This window comes from Pocillopora damicornis, chromosome 7 (assembly GCF_964200805.1).
Source record: "Pocillopora damicornis chromosome 7, jaPocDami1.2, whole genome shotgun sequence".
Classification (NCBI taxonomy): domain Eukaryota; kingdom Metazoa; phylum Cnidaria; class Anthozoa; order Scleractinia; family Pocilloporidae; genus Pocillopora; species Pocillopora damicornis.
In genome coordinates, this window is record NC_142676.1 from 15,471,832 (window position 1) to 15,477,367 (window position 5,536).

A 5,536-nucleotide genomic window follows, 5' to 3' on the forward strand; every position below is an offset into this window, starting at 1 on the left:
TTGGCTGATTTGGGTACCATATTTTGATAGGTTCACCAGCTATGTTGATGTTGGCAGGGATAGTTCGATGTAGCGCCATTCGAGCCGTTCTTACTCCATTCTCGATATGTTGTGCAATTTTGTCGCGCCGAAATGAAAGGACACGACCGTAGTGGCTGAGTCGGCCAATCACGGCCGTGTCGGGTAGTTCAGCGGGGGCTTCATGGATCTTGACGAGGACCAAACGATTTTCGCAGTCGCCCAGGAACACTTTGAGACCGGCAATCACGACAAAAGGTGTTTCAAGAGCGGCTTCTTTAGCTGCACGGCTCTTAAAAGTCACGATCCAAGATCTATTGGACGCCTTTCTCTGGATTCCGGTGATAGCGTCAATATCGATTTCTGCCGCGTCAAAAGCTTCGAGAATTATTTGCGATGTGACGGTTGTATCAACGCTAAAATAAATAGAGCGATCCTTCGTGATTCTACTTTGACTAGGAGCATTAAAAAAAGGCACGGCCTGAAATTTCACACCCTTATTTTCCAGATTTTTTAGTACCTCAGGGATTTCGATTTCCACGTCTGCGCCCCAGGACTGTGAACCTTCTACCACGCTTGCGTCTACGACGTCTTCTGGATTCGCTGTCGAGTTATCTGTAGTAAACTGGCTGATATTTTCACTTTCCTGGCTGTCCATGTTGACCAATTGCTGCAAAAGCAAGGAAAATAAACTTTTCATAAGCCTTTTAACCTTACCCAAGAGGCCGAGAAGCTTTCAGTACTGTTTCGGCCTTCTGGGCCTCATCAGTGCAGTGCTGATACTAGGATGGAGGTAAGGCAATATAGCCACCCCAAGTGATCTCACACCTGTGGGATCACTTAAGCCATGCCAAAGTGCTCAAACTAGAAAAATTAGTGAGCATGCATAATGCTAGCAGCAATGACTCATCCTAGTAGAGTGCTCAATTTGGACATGAAGGCAAAGCTTTGTATGCCAAAGAGCTATATATATATATATATATATATATTTTTTTTTTGTTTTAAATTATTTATTTTCTCACTACCCGATCACATTGAGTACAACTCTCTAACTGTTCAATTTACGCGATTGTACATTCTTATATCAGCTCTAGTCTTAGTTTTTTGGTTACACAGGAATTTCCGGTCATTGTTGACTCTTACTGGTTCAATCACATGTACAATACAATGGTGTCAAGTTCGCCACGCCCTATAGTCACGCGACTTGATAACAATACGTTTCCGACACTCTCCCCTCATATGGTTCGCTACCGAAGCATATGTCATAATATTTAAACCTATTTGAATCATGCGAGCGGTAACAAAACGATAATCAGTATAAAACTTTCCTCGATCAACGTTATTTCCTATAAACGATTTCAGTGTTCACAGTTCAGGCCTTATACTGATGTTCTGAAACAAAATAATTATTTGTCCACTTCTCATGGATCAGCTTTCACGAAGCACTAATTACTGTTCGCATCTCACATTGTTAATCATCCGCAACTTGTTTGATTTACTGTTCATAGTTCACATTGTTCAACATCTGCAACTTGTTTCATTTGCAACCTTGCTGCTGCTGCTGCGTCTCTTCTAGGGCGGAAATCCTGAGCCTGTGGGTTTAAGCGTGGATCTGCCACTTGAGTGCTGACGTCACACTCAAGTTCCAATAGGTACAAATGTTGTACTGGTCGTTCCAGCATGCTTTTGGCAGTTTTAAGTTGGACTGCGCGTATGACGCCGTCATTGCCAGGGTAAACTTCATTCACTATGGCCAGCGGTCATGTTCCATGATTCTTGCTGTCAGTTTTCACTATGACGACGTCTCCTTTCTTAGGTTGGAACTTGCTCACTGTGTGCGTCAGGTTGTGTCTTTCTCTTAGTGCTGTAAGGTATTCTCTTTGCCATCGACTCCACATTTTGTCCTTACAGGTTCGCAAATACTTTGCACGTCTCCTGATGTCTTGGTCTGTTATCCTCCAGGTCTCCTCTTCTGGTAACTGGTTTGTTCGCTGGTACAAGAAGGTTGAAGGCGTTAAGATTGGTAACTCGACGTCATCTTCCGCATAGCTCAATGGGCGGCGATTAATCTGCGTTTCAACGTCGAGTAGCACCTCACTTAGCTCAGGCCAGGTTAGAGTAGCTCCACCAATAGTTTTGTACAGGGAGGATTTCAGGACTCCAATTAATCTCTCGAACTGACCCCCCCACCAAGGGGCGCGGCTCAAGTTGAATTTCCAGGTAATTTCGTGTTGTTCAAGAAGACCCTGGAGACGCTCATCTTTCCGTAACTGCCGTAGCCATTTCTCGGCTTTGATGAAGGTACCGCCATTATCTGAGTAGATGACCCGTGGTCGTCCGCGACGAGCGATGAAAGGCTTGAGACAAGTAATGAAGTTGTCTGTCTCCAGGCTGGCCATTAACTCTAGGTGTATAGCCCTTGAAAGGCTGCGAGTGAAGATAGCCAGATAGGAATTTCCTTGACTTTTCTTTCCCTGTTTGTACTTCACTGGTCCAGTGAAATCTGTGCCGATGATTTCAAATGTCGCACCGACTGTGGTCCGATCTTCCGGTAACTGACCAGGAATTGGGTTTCTTGCTGGAGTTGCATTGAATCTCTTACAACCATAGCACTTGCTTCGGACCGACTTGACCAAACTTCGAAGTTTCGGTACCCAGTACCTCTCTCTTACTGCTGCCATTGTCAGCACGACTCCCCCATGCAGTGTCTCGCAATGAACTTGTTGGACCAGTTTTTCTGTAAACTTTTCACTGTTGGGTAGGTATATCGGAGTTTGCCCCTGTATCCGGCCGTGGCATGTCATCACTCCCTCTGCATTGGGTTTCAGGTTAAGTTGACCGCTAATCTGAGGGTAACCCGTGGTTTCTCTGTCTCGCCGTTGGACTCGCTTAATCCACCATCCACGTACATCTTCTATTTCTTCAGTTAGTAGAGGCCCGAGTTTCTTGTCTTTATGTTTGCAGTTATGAATGAATCTCTTTAACCACGCGCCGACTCTCAAGGTCCTTCGCAAACTAGTGCGTTCCAGGAGTTCATCGAATTCGTCTGGTTCTGATTTGGTTTGTGCTAGGTTGAGCACTTCCCTAATGACTTTGGCCTCAACTTCTGATGCTGGTGAGGATCGAGTGACTGGGTTGATTGGCCACCTGGAGTTGTCTTGAAGCCACTCCGGTCCCTGTTGCCAAAGTGCTGAGTGTACTGGGGCGCCTCTGCTCGCCAGGTCTGCTGGGTTTTCATCAGTGGGCACGTACCTCCACTCAACCTCATTGTGTAGTTGTATCTTGGCAACTCGATTCGCGACAAACTGTTTATACTGGCCATTTCCCTTGATCCAATGAAGTGCGACGGTGCTGTCTAACCATCTGAACATCTTTGGGGAGGGAACGTTGTCTAGGACGTTGCGTACGTTTACTAATAGATTGGTAGCCATGTGCACTGCAATCAACTCTAGGCGCAGAATAGTCAGTCCCTGTTTGGCAAGTCGACTCTTGGCGACCACTAATCGTTGAGTGTTGCCTGATGATTGACGTACAACTGCATAAACTGCCGCTCCTACTCCTCGTTCTGACGCGTCCCCAAAAGAGTGTAGTTCCACTTCTTGTAATGCTTCTTGATAACTTGCTATCGATCGCGGTACTTGCTGTTCACGAGGTAATTGTTGCTCCCATTTTTTCCAACAGTGTAGGAGCTCTCCGTTGATCTTCGTATCCCATTGTACTTTGGCCTCACACAACTCGCGATAAATCTGCTTAGCGGTGAGAGTTAACGGTGCAATCAGGCCTAAGGGATCATAAATCTTGGCCATCTTTCCCAGAATGCCTCGCTTGGTTGGCTGGGTTTCTTCTTCGGGTATTACTACCGCCAAAGTGTCTTGCTCTTTGTCCCACTTGAGTCCCAACATCTTTGATTCACTGGGTTTCACATTTAGTTGTTGTTTAGCAAATGACTGTTCTTCAGGACTGACGGTCAGGTTTGTATCTTCCTCTAGCTGTTTGACGTTGGAATGCCATTTGTGGAGTTGGAACGTTGCGTCGCTGAATATTTGAACGGCTTTATCTTTGCGCTGCTGGGCCTGGCTTGTATTTCGTCCACCTGTTAGTAAATCATCAACATATAAACTGCGTCGAAGCTCTGCGACTATCTCTGGTTCCCGTTCTTCCCATGCATCCAAGTGGGCTTCTATTACGCCACCGAGCAGAAAGGGTGATGGGGCTAGACCGAACAGCGCACGTGTGAAACGTAGTGTCTCTAGCTTTCCGTGTTCACTTTTCCTCCAATGAAATCTTAATGCATCACGTTCACACTCCCGGATGCGTATTTCTAAGAAGGCCTTCTGGAGGTCTGCGGTTACAGCTATGGGGTATGCTCTCTGTCTCACTAGTATGTCCCAAAGCTTGTTTTGCAATGGAGGGCCAGGATAAAGGCACTCGTTCAGCGACAGTGACTCTGGCGTTGCTCTTGCTGAAGCATCATAAACTATGCGCATTTCGGTTGTTTCAGCCGTTTCTCTAATCACTGCTTTGTGTGGAATGTAAAATTCCTTCCCCACGACTTCTACTGGTGCGACTTCAACTACGTTGTTCTGGAGTTGCTCTCTTATTATGCCATCGTATTCCCCAGTCAGATTACTGCGCTGCAGTTTCCTGGTCAAACTTGACAGGCGTCGTAAGCTTCCTTGTTTGTTTGTTGGTAGTTCTGGATGATTTCCTCGCCATGGAAGTCCAGTTTCATACTATCCTTCCGGTGAGCGTTAAAGTTGTTCCTTGAATTCTGCGTGCACAAAGCTCTGGTCATGCTCTGGTGTGTCTGCAAGCCCCAGTATGTCAAGCCTGCATAAGTCCTCATAGTCACTCTGTGATGTTTGGGACAGCAGCATTGTGTTGTGGTCAAATTCTGATCCCGGGCTCATAATAAACTATCCCAGTTTAGTTTTCTCTGCCACCGGCTCTCCATCCTGTCCAATTTGCGGCTTTGTCTCTGTTTTTACGCGCGCATATTCCCCTCTTCCTAGTACGACGTGTATAGGAAGTTGGTCCTTCGTGTCAAGGTCTGTGATTTTGACTCCCTTTAAACGTGGGTACTTGTGTACCAGTGTTCCGTACTTTGGATTTTCAATCGATAATAGCTCTGCTTTGTTGACCTTCATTAGCTTCACAGGCATCTGATAATTTCCGTCTAAGGATTCCACGACGGTGTCGTACACTTCTAGTTTGGTTACTTTCGAGCTGATTAGCATATCCACACGTCTTGTTTTCGTTTCACTTGGCTTTTTCTTTAGAAGATCCAACAGCTTTGCAGATGCATATGAACTCCCCGCTCCTGTATCTATCAATGCGCGACACGTAATACCATCGACCTTTACTGTTAATACTGGCATGATTCTTTCATTGTTCTCACTGGCTGTCATCAACGTCTGCTTCCCGCTGTCTGTTTGTTCACGATCACATATCGAGGAGTGATGACGTTTGTGGCAATGTAAACATGTTTTCTTGCTGAAACACTCTGCGGCGCAGTGAT

At 46.0% G+C, this 5,536-nt stretch overlaps 1 pseudogene; it reads right to left on the reverse strand.

Moving 5' to 3' along the window:
* Positions 1-1,460: 1,460 nt before the first annotated feature.
* Positions 1,461-4,678, reverse strand: LOC149042790 (uncharacterized; annotated as a pseudogene).
* Positions 4,679-5,536: the final 858 nt, after the last annotated feature.